Source organism: Quercus suber, unplaced genomic scaffold (genome assembly GCF_002906115.3).
Source record: "Quercus suber isolate HL8 unplaced genomic scaffold, Cork oak 2.0 scaffold_284, whole genome shotgun sequence".
NCBI lineage: Eukaryota > Viridiplantae > Streptophyta > Magnoliopsida > Fagales > Fagaceae > Quercus > Quercus suber.
This window is the reverse complement of record NW_027069740.1, coordinates 56,072-75,638: the sequence shown is the minus strand read 5'-3', so window position 1 is coordinate 75,638 and position 19,567 is coordinate 56,072. Positions and strand designations below refer to the sequence as shown.

At 33.0% G+C, this 19,567-nt stretch overlaps 1 long non-coding RNA gene across 1 annotated transcript; it reads left to right on the top strand.

The window, feature by feature from the left end:
- The first annotated feature begins 313 nt into the window (after window positions 1–313).
- LOC136071083 (uncharacterized) lies at window positions 314–8,243 on the top strand. The gene is made up of 3 exons (XR_010632392.1): window positions 314–623; window positions 743–903; window positions 7,975–8,243. It is a non-coding gene; the product is annotated as an uncharacterized LOC136071083 (long non-coding RNA).
- The last annotated feature ends 11,324 nt before the right edge of the window (window positions 8,244–19,567 follow it).

Here is a 19,567-nt window from a genome sequence, read left to right as displayed (position 1 = left end):
TATGTACCCTGTTTAGCTTTGATAAGCTTATTTATTGCACTTTACTAGTTGAAGTTTTGTAGTGCATGTTGTGTGGGAAAGATGTTTATGGTGTTTATCACTTTGTCTTAATCTTGAAGTCACATGTTATTTGACTGTCGGACTTGATCCTTTTGAGAAGCATAAATAACCATCTCACCACTGTTCACTAGCCAATCATGAACACCTTAGTGCATATCATAAGATTCTGTGCTCGAGAAAGTGTAGCACATGCACAAAAAGAACATAAGGTGTAGCCTCAAATTAATTTAAAACTGGTGTGTACTATGTGTGAATGTTCAGTTATTTATTTGTAGTTTTGGTTGTATTTTGATTAGAGCAATGGTTATTAGTTCATCTCACACACAATTGTGCAGTAGTATTTTCCATTTTTATTATATAGTGTTTTTTTACATTTTAATTTAAAACCAACCTTTCACGATTTGCATTTATTCATACGTTGCGCATAACCTATCCCCTCTTTCATCTGTCTTTCTTCCCACTGTCACTCTCTCATATGCAGACCCAACACAGTAATACCCTGCAAGGGCATGACTATGTCTGCCATCTCTGACCCGACTTTAGTATCAGACCATTCTCTATTGGTAATTTTTAATTAATCTAAGACTAATTTCTTTTCCTATTGTCCATAATTATGTTTGCTGTCAATTTTGGGATTTTGATTCCTAACCCTTTTTCCTTTCTATTCTTTTCTTGGTTGAAGTCAAGGAAGCACTCTAGAAGTTCAAAGACTACCACCTGAATTGTTATTAGGGTATGGGTTTTGTAAAGTGTGGAGATACAGAATAGAGGGTTGTCTCTGCCAGCTTACAACCACCGTTAGACAGTGGAATATTCTTTTCTGCAATAAGAGTTCAAAACCAAGTAAGTATGCTATTCATGAATTACCATTGTTTCTTTCCTTTCTTCTATATATATATATATATATATATTAACATTTAGGCAGTTTCTCTTTACCTCTGTGCTTGAGATTTTCTTTCTTAATCTTCTTCTTCTATTTTGTTTAGAATTGGTTTTTGTGGAATTGCATAATATGTTGTGTTCAGTATTCTTTTCCATTGCCTACATTAATGCTGAAGTAGTTTAAGAAACCAAAAGGCAATGAAAAATCTATGGAGGTATTCCCTAGAATTTTGATATTTTTCTTCTGGGTTTTAATTTCGTATTCTTTGAGGATTTTCAGTTTAGTTGGATATAAAGTTTTGTATTTTTATATTCTTCTTATGTGTTAGGTTTTGAGTTTGTAATGTTGGCAAACCATGACAAAACATGACAAAAACTAAGTCTCATTAGTTTAGAATGGTCTACATTGAAACCCAAGACAAAAACTTCAAGTTCAGGATAAAAACAAATGAGTTACAAGCTGGTTGGTTCGATCGATCCAATCTAATTTTTGATTGATCGAAAATCGCGGATCAGCAAAATCAGCAAACGTAAAAAGGCCATAACTTATTTGTTTGAAGCCCAAATCGCGAGCCGTTTTTTTCCAGTATTTAAAGGACATCATAAGCTAACCCTAGTGAGGGTTTTTAGAGCTTTTTAGAGAGATTAGAGTGCCTCTTGTGCCTCTTTGAATTTTTAGGGTTTTGTACCCAAAAGCTCTCTTATGTTTTCTACCGGTGCTATTCCTTGAAGAATCTCAAGATCCGGTGTTGTAGAAGTTGTTGCCTTCTCTAGTCATCAAAGGTGTTGATGATCTAAACCTTCAAGGGTGGTCTTGGAGTCACAAACAGGAGAGTTTGTGTTGATAAACCTTTGAGTGGAATCTCAAAGTCACAGACGTGGGTGTTTGTGTTTTGCAAAGAATTCAAGAAGGAGTCCGTGGATTCGGAGCTGCCGTGGTCGTGTCAGAAGTTCTACTGTGGGTAGCATTAGGAAGTCGAACGGGGAGTTGTAGTCCTTTTGTTGAATTCATTCTTTCATAGTGGATAGTTTTAGCCTTGAGGATGTGGTCAAATCCTTCCCACAGTTTTTACGTGTGGTTTCCTGGGTGATCATATCTTGTGTTATTTATTTTCCGCTGCTTTATATTCTTGATATGATTATTTGATTTGTTTTAACCTAGAATTGCTTAATTTGACTAAGTAACAACTTGGCTAATTAATCTAGGCTACGCAATCTGTGTGTTTAAGGGGTCTAAATTTCCATCAAGTGGTATCAGAGCGGGTAGCTCTTCTTGTTGTAGATCTTTTGATCTAAGAGCTGATCCTTGACCCCTGTTGTCATGGATAATTTGAAGTGTCTTTCTGATCATATTTCTGCTCATGCTTCTGCTGATTTTATTGATGCCTGTGATGTTTTGAATAAAAAGGACACTATTGTTTCTGTTGATTTTTTTGATGCTTTTGAAACTCTTCGTAAGGAATTATCTAAATCTTTGAAAATTTCTAAGAAATTCAAGGAAGAGTTAAAATTGGCTAATCTTGAAAAAGAGGATTTGATTGTGAGATTAGATGAGTCTAATAAAAAGAATGAATTTTTGAGAAATCAAATTTCCTCTCAAGATGAGAAGATGAAAAGTTTGGAACAAAAGTTAGCTGAGGCTGAAGCTAAATTGGAAAATTTGTCTAATACCAAACTTGTTGATGATAACAGAAGTGTTTCTGTTTCTCTTAAGCCTAAAACTGAGAAAGTTTATATCCCTCCTTTTAAGAGGAATAATAAAGAGAAGGCTTATTTTGCTAGGTTAGACAAAGGTAAAAGTTCTGATGTAGACGCTGAAGTTTCTAAACCTAAGTCTAATCCTACTGTTAGAGAGCATAATAAATCTGTTTTTGTGCCTACTTGTCACCTTTGTGGTGTTGTTGGTCATATTAGACCAAATTGTTCTTTGTTGAGGCAAAAACCAAAATCTGAGAATAGATTTGCTATTAGGAATACTGATGTTCCTAAATTTGTTCCTGTTTGTCACTTTTGTGGTGTCTCCGGTCACATTCGTCCTAATTGTCATAAATTAAAATTTAAGCATTCTATGTTTCAATTTAGGATATGTGATGATATTTCTCCTGCCATAGGTTCAAATAAATTATTTCATATGCTTTTGAAAAATTTGAGCTTGTTGGTTTGTGAAAGGAATTTGCAGGATTTCAGTCTCTCTCAAAAGATTGGTGTAATTCCTCAAATGCACTCTACTTCTCATGGATTTTCACCTACAAAGCCGAATACTCGTGCTAAATGGGTGAGAAAAGATTCTCCAAGGTGAGTGTTGCTAACTTGTCCTTGATTTAATTCTTTCAATTATTTGTGGACATGTTTTGTTTTTTGTTTTTGGTTGTTTTGTTTTTTAGGTTGTTTTTTTTAAAAAAAAAAAAAACCAAAAACATTGAAAAATTTCAAAAAGACAAAAATATTTTATTTTGTGTCTAGTTTTTCTTTTTGAGGATTACATGAATTGTTATATCTCTCTTGATTTAGAACATGCCTGACATTGTGGAGAAACTTGAATAGTTTGTGCTAAGCTATTTTTGATTTTGAATGAGTATGTACTAGTTTGTACATGTACTCAAGGGTTAATTAAGAAATTGATATTTCTTGTTTGTGTACCCTTTATAGCTTAGTTTTGCACTGTCATGCATTGCATTTGCATTGTTCATTTAGCATAATATGTGCTTTTTGGTTTTTGGTTATAAAGTTTGTTAAAACCAAAAAGATTTTTGTGTTTTGTATTATATATCTTGGATTTATAATCAAGGATTGGCCATATTATCTTTACATAACATGTTTATGTACCTTGTTTAGCTTTGATAAGCTTATTTATTGCACTTTACTAGTTGAAGTTTTGTAGTGCATGTTGTGTGGGAAAGATGTTTATGGTGTTTATCACTTTGTCTTAATCTTGAAGTCACATGTTATTTGACTGTCGGACTTGATCCTTTTGAGAAAGGCATAAATAACCATCTCACCACTGTTCACTAGCCAATCATGAACACCTTAGTGCATATCATAAGATTCTGTGCTCGAGAAAGTGTAGCACATGCACAAAAAGAACATAAGGTGTAGCCTCAAATTAAATTAAAACTGGTGTGTACTATTAGGCTTGATGCCAATTCACTTAATTCAAACCGGTGTGTACTATTAGGCTGAATGCCATCTCATACAAATAAGAGGCAAAAATGCAAGAAACTTACATGATTGCAAGCTTTTGTTCTAGGAGATGTGGGAGTTATAGGATGTAACTCTTTAGGTGATAGTCTCTTTTAAATTCTATGTGATGAATTGTGTAGACTTTGTGATTGATTGCTATTCACATATCACCTCACATGTATCTCAAGTTTTTGCTAGTTGCACACACTACACAAGTTACTCTTTGTTAAACTTGGTACATTATATTGTGTGTGATTTTGTTGTGGCCATCCAAGATTAAAAGTTCCTTGATTTTGATGCAAAATATGTTTCAAGTTTGAAAATTTTGAAAATATCTTGAGATTTGTGCAGAACATATTTGTTGCTTAAGAAAATTTCAATGGGAGAATGATTGAAATTTGTTTTGAGAAAATTGGGTTCAAAATTTTGGGTTTTTGAAAAAGCATTCCATCTCATACTCATGCATTTTGCTTTCTTTGGTTAATGCTTTGAGGAGTTGTTTTTCAAAATTAGGTTTGTGTCTTTCAAAACTGTGATTTTTCTCAAAATTTAGTGAGTCTCTGCCCAATTCGATCGATCCAGTGTGTTTTTCGATCAATCGAAAAAGTGCTTTAATTTGTTTAAAAATGACTGTTTCATTCGATCGATCGAATGTATTTTTCGATCAATCGAAAGTCGCGAATCAGGTTTTTAAAAAGGGTTTGTTCTTGATCCGAATTGGGGCTTTTGTGAAATTGAGTTGAATTTGATGAAATTGGCTTGTTGTATTGATGAAATTAAGCATTATACTCTGTGAGTTGTGTTATGTGATGCTCAATTCATCAATTTGTTTAAAAATTCAACAAGTGATTTTCAAATTTTTGGGTTTTTGTTAGAAACTCTATGCTCAAACCAATTTTGTCAATTTAATCTCAATTGAACTTAATCGCTCACTGCATTAGTACATGCATCATGGCATTGTAATTGTTTCATGCATCATATAGAATTTTATTCTATTGATTTTTGTGCTAACTTGCAGTCTCCCTTGGTTTGTGTTTAGGATTCACATGCATTGCATTGATTTCTGTATCCATTTTGCAGTTTTGCAGTCATATCTCTCATTGTTTTCATACATAGCATGCATACACTTTGCTAAATTGGGTACTCAACTTGATCTAAAAATTGATTGATTAATTTTTGACTTACGTACTTTCTAGTATATGCTATTTTTATGTATGAATTGTAGAAAATATTTTTCTTAAGAGATATGATAGATAATCAATGTGCAAATATTTTCTCTACTCATGCAACTGTTTATGGGTCACATAGTGCCATGTTTGCATTCTATTGAAAGAGAGAATATTTTTCTTCATGTGTATCCTCACCTTAGTTTTTAACTATTGGTTTGTGAGTTTTTCACTTTGGTCCTGCTGGTGAGGATGTACCTGATCCTGTTGGTGATGCTGCTGCTGCTGCTGATTTCCCCCCCCCCCTTTATTTTTCCCCAAAACTGTTTTTCCCACAACTTGTTTTGTTTTTCCTATTTTTATAGGGGGAGAAAAGTTTTTTTTACCTGTGTTATTCATAGGGGGAGCTGTCTCTATTTTCTATAGAGTTGAATTGTTTTGTGTTCCCCTTGATTCTCTATTTTCTCTTATCCTTTATTGCGTATGTTGACTGTTTACTCTTTGTACGAGTTGTCTTTGTCAATACGTGACAAAAAGGGGGAGAAATTATTGATTTATGGGAATCATGTTTGTCCTGTTTAGGGGGAGTTGAAATTATTTTTAAAAGGGAAGAAAATAAAAACTTTTTGTTGTATCTAACTTAGGGGGAGAGTTAGTTTACTTATGTTTTTATTTCTGTTTCTTGTTCACTGCTCATTGATTTATATTTATGAGTTCTTCATGATATATGTCTTTGTTTTGTGTTTTGTGAAGTCAAGAATTTAATTTTGGTTTACTTGTATTTTTTCCACACATGCGTTTATGCGTTTGTTGAGTGTTTCAGGAAATATACAGGTTGATTCAATTGAGCTGCTGTCTACACTTGCAACTGATGGATAGTAGTTAAGATTGGATTTGTTGTTATGAGCATTATTTTTGTAATGGGCTTTTACTTTGTAAACTTTGAGCTTTTAGTTTGTGTTTTGTCACGGATTGCCAAAGGGGGAGATTGTTAGGTTCTAAAGATTTAGGAATTTATGTATTTAGAACTCTAATTTGTATTGTTGGCAAACCATGATCAAAACAGGTTGTTTAGTCTTGTTTAGGCTTGCTCAAAGTATGTTTATTTGTAAAACTGGAATCGAGTGAGTGCAGATTTATTGGACTAAATCTGTAAGGCTCGATCGATCGAAAATTAGACTCGATCGATCGAACCACGTACAGATTTATTTTTCTGCAGAGTTCCAGTTCAGCCCAAACTCTATTTAAACGTCTTGGGGTTCAAGTAAAACACTTCTATATATAAGGAAAACCCTAGAACGTTTTTGGGACTTCTGAGAGAGAGATTAGAGTGCCTCTTGTGCCTCCTTTTATTTTTAGGGTTTTGTACCCAAACCTCTCTAAGTCTTTGTTGCTCATATTTGCGGTTTATGTGAATCTCTTGTGAGATCCTTGAGGAGCTTTCCTTCACATAAACTTAGGGTTTTTAAGGTAGAGATTATTTCAACATCTTGATGATCAACAAGGTTGCTACCATTGGAGATTAAAAGAAAAGCAAGCGGGGAGCTTGTAGCTGATTGAAGAATTCAAGAAAGAAGTAGTCCGTGGATTCGGAGCCTGCGCGTGGTCGTGTCAGGAAGTTCTACTGGTGGGTAGCATTAGGAAGTCGAGCGGGGAGCTTGTAGTCCTTTTGTACGAACTTCAATTCTTTCATAGTGAATTCAGGTTAGCCTTGAGGATCGGTGGGTCAAATCCTCCCCAGGTTTTTACCGTGTGGTTTCCTGGGTGATCATATCTTGTGTTCATTTATTTTCCGCTGCTTTATATCTTGATATGATTATTTGATTGCTTTAACCTAGAATTGCATAATTTGACTAAGTAACAACTTGGCTAATTAATCTAGGCTACGCAATCTGTGTGTTTAAGGGGTCTAAATTTCTGTCATTATGGCTTTTAATTTCGTGTATTTCAGAGGATTTTATATTGATGTGTCCATTTTGACCTTTAGAGGGATCATAAAATAATTAGTCAAAGAAGGAAAAGAATTGAGCGTAGACAGTATAGAAAGAGAGTGCCTTCCAGTTTTCTTTTCTTCTATTTATTTTCATGTCTCTTTCTTGGGGAAAAAAGTGAGGAAATTCTGGGAATTGCACATTCAATTTGGTGACACTACATTAGTTATTTAGACATTCAAAGATAGAAAAATGCTAAAGCTACTACCAATTTTCCACAAAAGCTTACAACTGACATGGCAATGAATGTGTTTGGCGTTTCATCAATAACATAATAAATTCCTAAATTTCTTAGTTGTTTGTTTCAAAGATTGCACATCAGTTTGTAAGGACTATATGATAAAATTTGCAATAGTTGTAAGATCACTCTAAGGGATACATTATTAGTGGGTAGCAGGAGTGAACCCACATTCCTTAGTTCAAATCTTCCCTTCATCCTCTGCTTGGTGCCAAACATATCAAAAAATATATATTTCTAATCCAATATTAATAGTTTTTTCTTCTGTAAAATCTTCTAAGGTTAATGAGCCATGTTCTTCCCTCTCTTAGGGCATTCATTTATAAGTAAGCATTTATAATCACAAGTAGTTTGTTTGCTTCCCACCAAGGGATTTTTCTGAAATAAGTGAAAATGCTACCACATGTTGGTATAAATTAATTTTTTTGTAGTCTAACTCTTTTATATCCTTTTGTAGGGGACTTCATATGAAGTTGTTGATTGCTCCCATGGTAAGCAACTCTGGGAACTGTGTAAAGAGAAGTATGAACCACTATGGCTTAAAGGGAGAAACCACTGTGATTTGGAGCTCAGATTGAGCACAAGATTCTTTCTTCAATAGCTGTGCTTAATTTTGGTAGAATCTTACTTTAGCCACTTATGGTAAAGAATTAAGAAATCATTTTTGTAACTGAACATGCATTTGAATAGAAACTAAAAGTGTTCATATATAATTTCTCAGCAAAATCCCAAATTTAGCATTTTCTTTGTCCATTAACGTACAGCTAATAATTTTGTTTATAAACAATATGTTTTGTGTAGTTTTTTGGTTAGTATGCTTGTCGTGTGTTATAGGATTTTTTTTTTTCCTTTTTTAGTTATTATGGTTTAGTAGGAGTTGTGAAATTGAATTAACCATCTATTGAATGGATAGGGTATGGAGAATGTCTCTTAAATTAATGAGGTTGAGAAAATTTGTGTCCTAAGGTAGCTTAAACAAAACATAGTTTCTTATCAAACTTTGTGGTCTATATGCATTTATGATTTTTTTTTTTTTTTAATATATTATTATTAGTTTCTTATCAAGCTCCTAAGATACATTTACTTTGTTCAATATATAAATGTTGGGGTTGAACGAAATCTACAAAGGTCTATATTCATTCCTCATGAAAGGGACATGATAGGAAAAAAATAAGAAGAGGAGAAAAAATTTGGCCGATTGGAAGGTAGCAGGAACAAATCTCACATCATTCAAATTCTTCATTTCTCTGTCTCTCACTCTCTGTCTCAAAAGGGGGAGATATTTATTCATCTATCTTAAAAGAACAGCTGAGATATGAAATGAGCACAGAATTACACAAAAAGCAATGTAGAGACACGTTGGAATTCAGAAGAAAAAAAAGTTAGCTGATGTTGAATTAGCATCTTCAAGTGCACTTGGTTGGATTGTTTTAGATTTAGATATTTGAGTTAGATTTGGTTTTAATTATGGTATTGGGTTTAAAATAAATTTTGTGTTGGGTATTTATATTAATTTGGTTTTGTTTTAAATAATTGGGTTAAATTAGTTTTTGGTATCTGCCTATGGTGTTTGTAATTAGATTTGTAAATCAAGATATGTGTTGGGTGTTTATTATGTGGTAAAAGTGTATTTAAATATTATTTAAAAAATTTATTTCTAATAAATGTAAATAAAAAGGTTCCCGCACATGGTGCGGGTTAAAAGCTAGTTTAAACTAACAGTAGGATAATATTTATATAACTTTCTAGTTAATTAGGAAAATTTCATTTTTATCTTTAATCCATATAAAATTAATCAACTATAAATATTATTTTAGTCTATATTGCTAATTTTTCATATATATTTTATATTATTTAATTATTAAATCAATTATTACATTATCATGGTTCGACTTTGGTCGAACCTCAATCTGACCTTAAAAACTTTAAACCTCTCATTCTACCGGTTCTTTGAACGATTCGAGTCTAAAAACCATATTTATCAATAATATCAAAATCTTTCAATCCTAACATGAAAATGAGTTTACATGACATGACTTATTTAACGTGTTTTAATAATTTCAAAAAAAAAAAAGTTTAATAATTGGTCGTATTAGATTGACATAAACACAATCTAAAAGTTCAATATGGGTATGAAACACCTTTGAACGTTTAGACCCCAAAATATAAAAATACCAATTCAAGTTTTATATCAAACAATTAATGTGCAGAACATGATAATAAGCCAATAACAGAATTGATAGACAATCTAAGTCAAATATAAACACATCCACAACAGTAAATATAAGGTAAAGATAAAGGGAAGAACGATGCAAACACACGGACAACACACGATGCGTTATCGAAGAGGAAACCGAAGTCCTCGGCGTAAAACCTCTTCGCCGCCCTCCAAGCGGTGATAAAATCCACTAAAGAATGTAGTTGGGATACATGAACAGCAGAAGACCCTCCAAGCATAATCTACCCAGGTACCTAAGCCCTCCAAGCTTCTTGCTCCAACGAGGTTACGCTGAACCTATTTCTTCTTTAGCTTCCCGGATTCCACTACTTGACCATAGCATCAACCAATGTATATTGGTTCCTTCCAAACTACTTCCCTCAGCACCAAATAAACCTTCTCACAGACGTGGGTGTGGTGAGATAAGGATTTGGTAAAAGACCTCTCAAGGGTATGACAATGGAGAGGAAGAAAGTAGAGGAATTTGTAGAGTTTCTTAGATGAAGATTGGGGATGAGGCAATCTTGTTTTTCTCTAGGGTTTTCTCTCACAAAATTTTTTCTGGAAGCTCTCTACATTTAGTGGGTATAAGGGTTTATATATAGTGAGGTGACATGAGAATACGAAGAGACATATTTTTGCCAAACAGGGTAAATTGGCGGCTTGGTCTCGCGGCTTGTCCAAGTCGCGAAATTAAGTCGCGACGTAACAGCCTGGCCAACCTGAAACTTTTGTCCTGTAGTGCGACAGCTGGCGCGACCCTTCACCTTCCCTGCGTGCATCTCACGTGCCTGAAGTTGGCGACTTGCAGCCGCGAGCCACCCGCAAGTCCTAGCCGCATAACTCTGTTTCTTTGCACATACTTGAGCTTTTCTTCACAACTTCTCACACATTACTCTTACAATAATCTCACCTAAATACAGGGTTACTAAGTGCTTAAATTATAAGTAAATTGGCGCGGAATAAAGCCAACAAGATAGTTGATGATTTTTCAACCTTACACAATCCACTTAATATGCTTGATAAGTTTTTTTTTTTAGAAAGACTTATCTATTATTATATAATTAAGAGGTCTAAATTCATATATATATATATATATAACTTGTTTTGCTAAATAAATTAATATAAATAAAAATTTTTATGAACTCGGGCTCAAGGGGTTTATTTATTTGCAGCCCGAAATAGAGTCCTGTGTCTCTTTAATTGATCAACACTCTGCGGCTGTCTTTTCAGGGAAATTAAAGGCAGATGAGACAATTTCTTCTACGAAAAATGCATGGTTGGTCGTGCCTCATGTACTGTGTACATGCAGCTGTAAAGCAGCTGTTGTGTTACAGGAAGTTCAAATGGTCCCCACAACCAAATGTATCCGCCACCACCTTTTACACTTTCACCTAAAGAAAAGGAGTTGTACGTAAGACGAGATATTCATCTAAAAAAAAAAAAATATATGTACGTAGGAAAAAATTATATTTGTGATAAGTATGTGTAAAAATAAAATAAAAATGAGGTCAATTATTATTTATTATGTTCTCAACATTGTTTAGTACAAAAGTTGTCAAAAAAATTAAGAAATAAATTACAATCCTAAATCCAAAAAAAATAAAAAAAAATAAAAATCGTAGATTGGTGTTGGTGATCGATATAAAAGTCAAAAGTTTTTCTTGTTATAAATAAAACTTCATTAGCAGGAACGGAAAAGAGTTTGATATTTTATCTTTTGTTAACTTAAAATGGTTCTTTGGAAATGACTTTAGCCTAATATGGAGAAAAAAACAAAATTTAATGGTAATAAGTAATAACAAACACAAATGCAAATGAACTTTTAAAAGATGAAACCAGCTTTAAATCAAATTCTCTCACGTGAATTTGACACTTATTTTTGAATTTACGATTTTAAATCTGATTTTATAAACCATGACATTTTGAACAGTACGTACTCAGTACTCTATCCTTTCTCACCAAAAAAAAATAAAAATAAAAAAAGTAAAGAAAAAAAAATAATAACGTTTTGATATGAGTAATGCTACAGACATAAACTATTCTACAAACATTTTACAAACTGCTAACATGGCATACTCAACCTCAGCTTTTTAAAAACTAAAATACCACGTCAGAAATTAACAAAGTAAATTAAAAAAATAACAAAGAAACGGAAACCCAAATCACGTTTGCGACAAAACTCTCTCCCTCTCCCTCTCTGCGCCTCCCTCTTTGCCTCAGCAGTACCGTACGGCTCTGCATCTCCTCTGCCTCTTCAGTCTCACATTCAAGCTAAAGAAATTTGCTTCCTCTTGCCGACTAACGCCGCAGCCACACCTCTCACCGGAATCGTTGCAGAAGTCGTCGGAACCCGCCGAAACCATGGCTGAGAACGGTGTTGCAATCAAAACTGATGAGAATGATGCTCCCACTTCGGTATCTGATGCTTCTAATTTTTCTACTTATGGTAATTCCTCAACTACTTTAGATAAGAAAGACATGCAATGCTTTAGATAAGAAAACCATTCGCAGTCAAACAGGCCAACATTCTGCTATTCGAAACGTATTCATTCTATAGAAACAAAGGAAGTTATATATATGATATGATTACAATGGAAAGATGCTGTTGGAAAATTCGGAGAAGGCATTATTTGTTGTCCCATTATTTGAACTAGGGACTTACTGATTTTTTTCTTTTTTCTTTTTTTTTTTTGAGAAACAACTTACTGATGTTGATGGCTCTTATTTTTGAGAGCCTCTTATTTGTTCTATGACAGAATTTTATATGATAGAATTTTTAAAGTTTATATGACAGAATTTTTAAATTTTATGGGATTATTTTATGCTTGACTAAGGTGTTGCAATCCCATATAACAAAATTTTATATGACAGAATTTTTAAATTTTATTGGATTATTTTATGCTCGACAAGAGGAAGCAGATTTCTTTAGCTTGAATGTGAGACCGAAGAGGCAGAGGAGATGTAGAGCCATACGGTATTGCTGGGGCAAAGAGGGAGGCGCAGAGGGGGAGAGGGAGAGGGTTTTGTTGCAAACGTGATTTGGGATTCCGTTTTTTTTTTTTTTTTTTTTAATTTACTTTGTTAATTTTTAATGTGGTATTTTAGTTTTTAAAAAGCTGAGGTGGAGTGTGCCATGTCAGCAGTTTGTAAAATGTTTGTAGAATAGTTTGTGTTTGTAGCATTACTCGGTTCATATATGCATGGTAGTGATAGTCATTATTCCTAATGCTCTCTCTCTCTCTTTCATAGTTTGTCTCCTAGCGTAGAGGACCCCAAAAAAAAGAAAAGAAAAGAAAAGAAAAGAAAAACAATACCATTTTGGTATAATAAGCACAAATTGAAAATTTCCTCTAGTATGAGTAATACTAGGTAGGTTGTTCTTTTTGAATAGATTTAAGTGAAGTGTTTAATTAATATGTCATGGCTTTATGGTTTATAAATTATAAGATTGAAGAAAAATGGATCTAATTTGCCATTCGAGACACAATATGATTTTTGAATTTGCTTTTTTGGACTCCCAAAAACAATTAATATACCTATATTTCTAGATTACCCATGGGAAATCACTTGTAAGTTCTAAGGTTGAACTTCAACATGTATGTATGAAGAAAAACTGTCCAGGTAATCAATAATTTCATTTTATATAAAATTTTGATTCATGCTAGGTATAAAGCAAAGAATTGGTGGCATTTAAATTAAAAAAAAAAAAAAAAAAAAAAAAAAAAAAAAAAAAAAACAAATTTTAGGTCACCTAAACAATATGATGGATTTGAATACGTTTTTCCAAATCAAAATCAAAACAAATCAAGAAAAAATAGCCAAATAGTGTCTGATGGCTTAAAGATTTTGTCTGGTAGGTAGGTCCCAGTTTCCTCCACCTGACACTGCACCATAGCACAACAAAAACACAATTAACCACGTCCAACACTAGAGCACAGAATTATCAGTTAACCACATCCAACATTAAAGCACAGATTGATGGAGTGTACTGTATGTACACATTGTAGTATTGTAATTAATGAATGAATATTTTTGGCCAAGAAGGACCGATTTAGATTCCTTAGCATATTTTTCAATTTTTTTTGAGGGAAAGCATATTTTTCACTTGGCTAGTCTGTTGACACCAAAATGGTTAGATAGAAGAGGACCGATCGAGACTTAATTTCTTCTTTTGATGTATGTCTCGATTAATTTTTAAATGAAAAAGATAGATTAGCATTACAAGAAAAAAGACCTAATACAATAAAATAAGTCGTTACAGAAACAACTAATGTCATTGTAATAGGTGTTATTGCAATGATAAAAAGTCGATGCAAGCCGTTGTAATAAACTCCGAGGCAATAGGTTTATGCAACATTAGATTTTCGTTACAATAAGTACCACATATTGCAATGATTTATTTTGAAAATCTTGTTGCAATAGGTGTTATTGCAATGACAAAAAAGTCAATGCAAGCAATTGTAACAAACTCTAAGGCAATAGGTTGAAAAAATCTCATTGCAATAGGTTGATTTTTTTTATAAAAAAAAATTTAAAAATAAATAAATCGTTTTCTTGAATAATAATTTTTTCATTAACCTGTTTTGCAATTCAAAAACCATACATAGGAACTATACTAACAATATAGTTCGATGTGAAATAAAAGATTACCTATTGCAACAACATATCTCAATGTATAAAAAGAGTTACCTATTACAACAACATATTTCGATGCAACATAATAATTTTTGCTACAATCTCATATTGATGTAATAAATTTAAGTTACTATTACAACAAAAAACAACCTAGAGATCCAATAGTTTATATATTAGCTCCATTATTTTTTTTGTTGCAATAATATTTGTTGTATTATGTCTTTTTTCTTGTAGTGTAGAGAATAGAGAGTCAGTCAAGTGTGTAACAAATTGTTGTAAATTCTTGCTCGTGACAAGCATGTGCATGCCTCACTTAATGCCTGTTACTATATATAAGCAAGTTTTGTTAGTTAATTACTTTAACTGTAAAGTTAGATTAGTTACACTCTTTTAGTTGTATTAACTATTTTATTAATCAATGGATTTTGTTAATAGAAAACACTTTAGAAATTTTTTTATGGAAATAAAACTGATTATTAATTTAAGACAGATTATTATATCTATGATAAAATGCCTTAAAATCATGAGGGATTGTAATTGTATTGCTTTAAATTAATAAAATTGGAGGAAGTTTAATACACTTGAGTAAATTTTGATAAAATGGTCTACTTATTTCTAGTTGAAGCTAGCTAAAATCATAAAACAAAAATCTGTTGGTTTGTTAATATAATTTCTTGTATCGACGTAATTCAATCATTCTCTCTCTCTAATCTAATACAGTCAGACACAAGTCTCTCACTCACTCACTCACTCAGCTCTGTATGTACATAAGCAATAAACTAGCTGTGATACACAAACCCCACAACCAATTTATTGCTTTATTGTAATATTGTAACTAATCTCTCTCCCATGCATGCTTTGCTCTCTACGCTACACCAAAAACCAAAAGCAAACTATTTCTTTTGCAGCACAATACACAAATAAAAAAAATTCTCTCTCTTGGCTAATAGCTTTTTCAACCATTTTTTCTTTCTCTTCCTCTCCTTGAATCCATCAAGAATGATGGAGGATTTGGAAATAATGGCGGACTTTTTTTCACCTTACTCATCATTACTGCCATTATCATCTTCACCTTCATCAAGTCAAATGCTGGTGTCTAATATTACATCGCAAAGCTTAAAGTTAAAAAACGTTGCTTACTTGAAGAAAGAGCAACTGGAGAAGATTGGTGCAGGTATCACTAAAAGAAGTTCATCAAGTTTTTTTCCTTAAAAACAAGTTGAAGATGAAGAAACCTTTGCTTGGTCATGTAATGGTCAATGCGAAACTGATATTAGAAGTTAGATATCCTTCTATTGATTAATATATATAACATGTATTGAATCTTTGTTGTTTTGCACTTTTTATTTTGCTACTATCCTTGGTAAATTATTAATCAATTCTTGAATCTCGATGAACTTTGTTTTGTAATATTGGGCTAGTTAGTAGTTCCTTTTCTTTCACCACTTTAAAATGGGTTGAAACTATTGAAGCCCAAATTCATATGGATTAAAACCACGAGGTTGAAACTATATATATGGCTATGAAATAGAGCAATCTGTTTCAACTTTAATGGAGAGTAGAGGTCAAAAGAAAATCAGCGGTAAAGTCACAATATATCTATCACCTATCACTACAAGAAAAAAGACTAAATACAACGAAAAAAATCGTTACAATAACAATTAATGTCATTATAATAAGTGTTATTGCAACGACAAAAAAGTTGATGCAAGTCATTGTAATAAACTCTGAGACAATAGGTTTATGCAATACTAGATTTTCATTACAATAAATTCCATATATTGCAACGATTTACTTTGAAAATCTCATTGCAATAGGTTATTTTTTTATTAAAAAAAAAAAGCAATAGGTTTATGCAACATTAAATTTTCGTTGCAATAAATTTTATATATTGTAACAATTTACTTTGAAAATCTCGTTGCAATATGTTATTTATTTATTAATTTTTTTATAAATTTAAAAAATAAATAAATCATTTTTTAAATAATATCTTTTTCATTAACCTGTTTTGCAATTCAAAAACCATATCTAGGTACTATACTAACAAATGAAAGATATGCATAAAAGATGAAAATTTTGAAATACTTCATTTCAATACATATGTCAGAAAACACAAATATAAACACAACTTGTTGAATTTACATTCAAACACATAGTTTCAAAAAGTATGAAAAAATCAAGAAAGAAAAGTTTCTTCCCGAAGGTGTTATCCAAGAATGCTTTCCGACCATTTCATTGACTTACCACCTATTTTGGAAAAAAAAAAGAAAAAGAAAAAAAAAAGTATAAAGTTGAAAAACATCATATATACAACACAATGACAGCAATATACACCATCATTGACTCTAAATAAAAACACATACAAAACAATACTACTTGAAGACTGTACAATTAAACAAAGAAAAATCAAATTAAAATTTAAAGAGAACCAAAAAAATTACTTGAAACTTAGAGAGAAAATCTTTAAACTGAGAAAGAGTCTCTCTAAGGAGACTATGAATTAAGAGCGACTAAAATTTGAGAGAGAAAATTTAGAGTTAGTAGATATGAGAGTGAGATGGAAATTTGAGAGATAAGTTTTGTTGTCAGTAGATAAATTTGAATTTTGAGATACGATTAAGAAAGAGGGAAAGTGAAAAAAGAAAAAAGAAAAAAAAAAGGCATGGGGAGGGAGAGAGAGAGAGAGAGAGAGAAAGGGAATTTGAGATTAAAAAAAATAGGAGATTGAGGTGGGTGAGATAAAGATGGAAAAAAGAAAAAAGAAAAAAAAAAGCGATAGGTGTGTGCAGTGGCGGAGCTAGAATCTAACTTGAGAGGGGGCAAAAATTACATTTGACAAGGACATTTATACACATGCAAGCGAACATATACATACAATATTTGAGATCAATTTGCAAAATAACAATTCACTCGTGTATGCTAAGCCATATTTAAATGCAAGAAAATTCTCAATAAAATAGCATATTCATTATATTATATTTATCTATTTAGGAATTTATTTACATGAATAATCCTTTTAAAATTTTAATTATAAAAAAAGTTATAACTCTACTTACAAATTGAAAGATTTTTAGTTGTTAGTCAGTGGCGGAGCTAGAATCTAACTTGAGAGGGGGCAAAAATTACATTTGACAAGGACATTTATACACATGCAAGCGAACATATACATACAATATTTGAGATCAATTTGCAAAATAACAATTCACTCGTGTATGCTAAGCCATATTTAAATGCAAGAAAATTCTCAATAAAATAGCATATTCATTATATTATATTTATCTATTTAGGAATTTATTTACATGAATAATCCTTTTAAAATTTTAATTATAAAAAAAGTTATAACTCTACTTACAAATTGAAAGATTTTTAGTTGTTAGATAGACATAAAGTTCAACTTATGTAAATTTCTTTTATTTTTGTACAGCTATATGTTATAGGTCTATTTATTTTAGCTTAACATGCAAAATTATTTTTGAAAAGCCATCCTATTTATTAACCATTTATTTATACTACAATACAAGAAATGCACTTAAAAAGTTACCAAAGAAAGAGAGTAGAAAAATCAAACAATATAGGGTTATAAGTTAGACACGCATCAAGGTATCTGTTTGTTTGTTTGGTTATTTATTTTTTATTATTTTTTATTTAATAATAGAATTGGATTATATTTGTAGGGTCGGTTTTTGTAGCCCAAGCCCAAAAGATATGGGTCAAAGGGCCAACGAACCCAGGACAATAAATTTGTAGAGAGTGAGCGAAAGAGCTAGGCTGGTTATGAAGCAAACAATGGTTGGCTAGGTTATTTGCAATGATGATAACATGAACTAATACTTGAACAACTCCATGAATGTATGTCCGAAGAGACGTTTTATTAAGTGGACAGTGATTATAACATTCAGAGTTACAGTAAAACTTTTCTCTTCCTTTTTTTTTCTCTCCCCTCCGTCCCCTTGTTCTCAAGGACCCTTCTTCTTTATATAGCATCCTCTCCTATCATCTCCATCGTCCACCTGTTCTTCATCTGCGTATCTACTCAAGTGCATGTCATGTCATGTGTCTACTTTAGTCCTTTGTGAGTGGCGGTAGCTGAGGTTACACTGTTTAGGGGTCTTTTCCACATAAATGCGGCCAGAAAAGCTGTTGCAGTGCATTAAATGCGGTGGTAGCAGCTTTTCCTTTAGATATTTTATAGTTCTGATCATCTTCAGATCCACCCAGGACTTATCATTATCGTTGGGGTTGTTAGGAAGATTATTCGGATCTTCCACACGTTTGTTTGATCAGGGCTATTTAGGGCCGAGGAGTAAGACGTCTTCGGACCAGTGATGACCTCTTCGGACGGTACTCCCCATTTACTTCTGGGCTTCCTGCTTTAGATGGGAAGCCCCAACCACCTATTGCTCCTCGAAAATACAATAGTCCTTAACAGGGTGTCCCGGGCCCATTAAGTAACTCTGGGCTTTTTCCCCCACAATAGCCCCTTAAAATCTTAATTTTTCCCTCGCGTCCGAAGAGAAAAAATGGGATTTTGACTTGTCACGGGGTAAAAGCTTGAAAACAAACAAAAGTTCGGCCTAGCACGTGTGTAGGTATAGATGCGCGCGCTCCATCATTGCTGCCGTCGTTTTCTGTATTCCCGAAGTGCTACATTAATTACAACAGGGGGCGCCTTGTCCTTTGCATCCAACGGTGGACTATTGATCCAACGGACAGGGTTCTTCCTCGGGATTTTGGCGAAATAAATTCTACCCTTTCGTTTGACCTCGTATAAAGTCTCAGAGGTAAACATTTCTTCCGTACTTTGCAACTCCCAGACCATTCCACAAGAACAAGCACACAAATGCTCCGAGCTCTTCCAATCGCCGATTTCAATCCTTCCCAGAGTTCTCAAGAATCCTTCCGCGAGTTCAGAGATCGGGGTCTAATTCAGTTCCTGTAAGTTTCTATCATCTCAATCCTCCAGTTTTCTCTTCGGCTATCCTTTTTCCAATTTGAGCGACTGTTTCCTCACTGCTGCATCGTACCCCCACTTTTCTGTTGAGTAGCGATGGGAAAAATTAAGTACTTGGTAGATAGCCCTGCCCAGTTGGAGAAGTTAGGGCCACATACCGCATACCTCCAAACGTGGGTGTGAGGTATTGCCCTCCGGAGAAGCTACTAACTGATCGGAAAACGGGGGAAGTTGTGGTTCCTG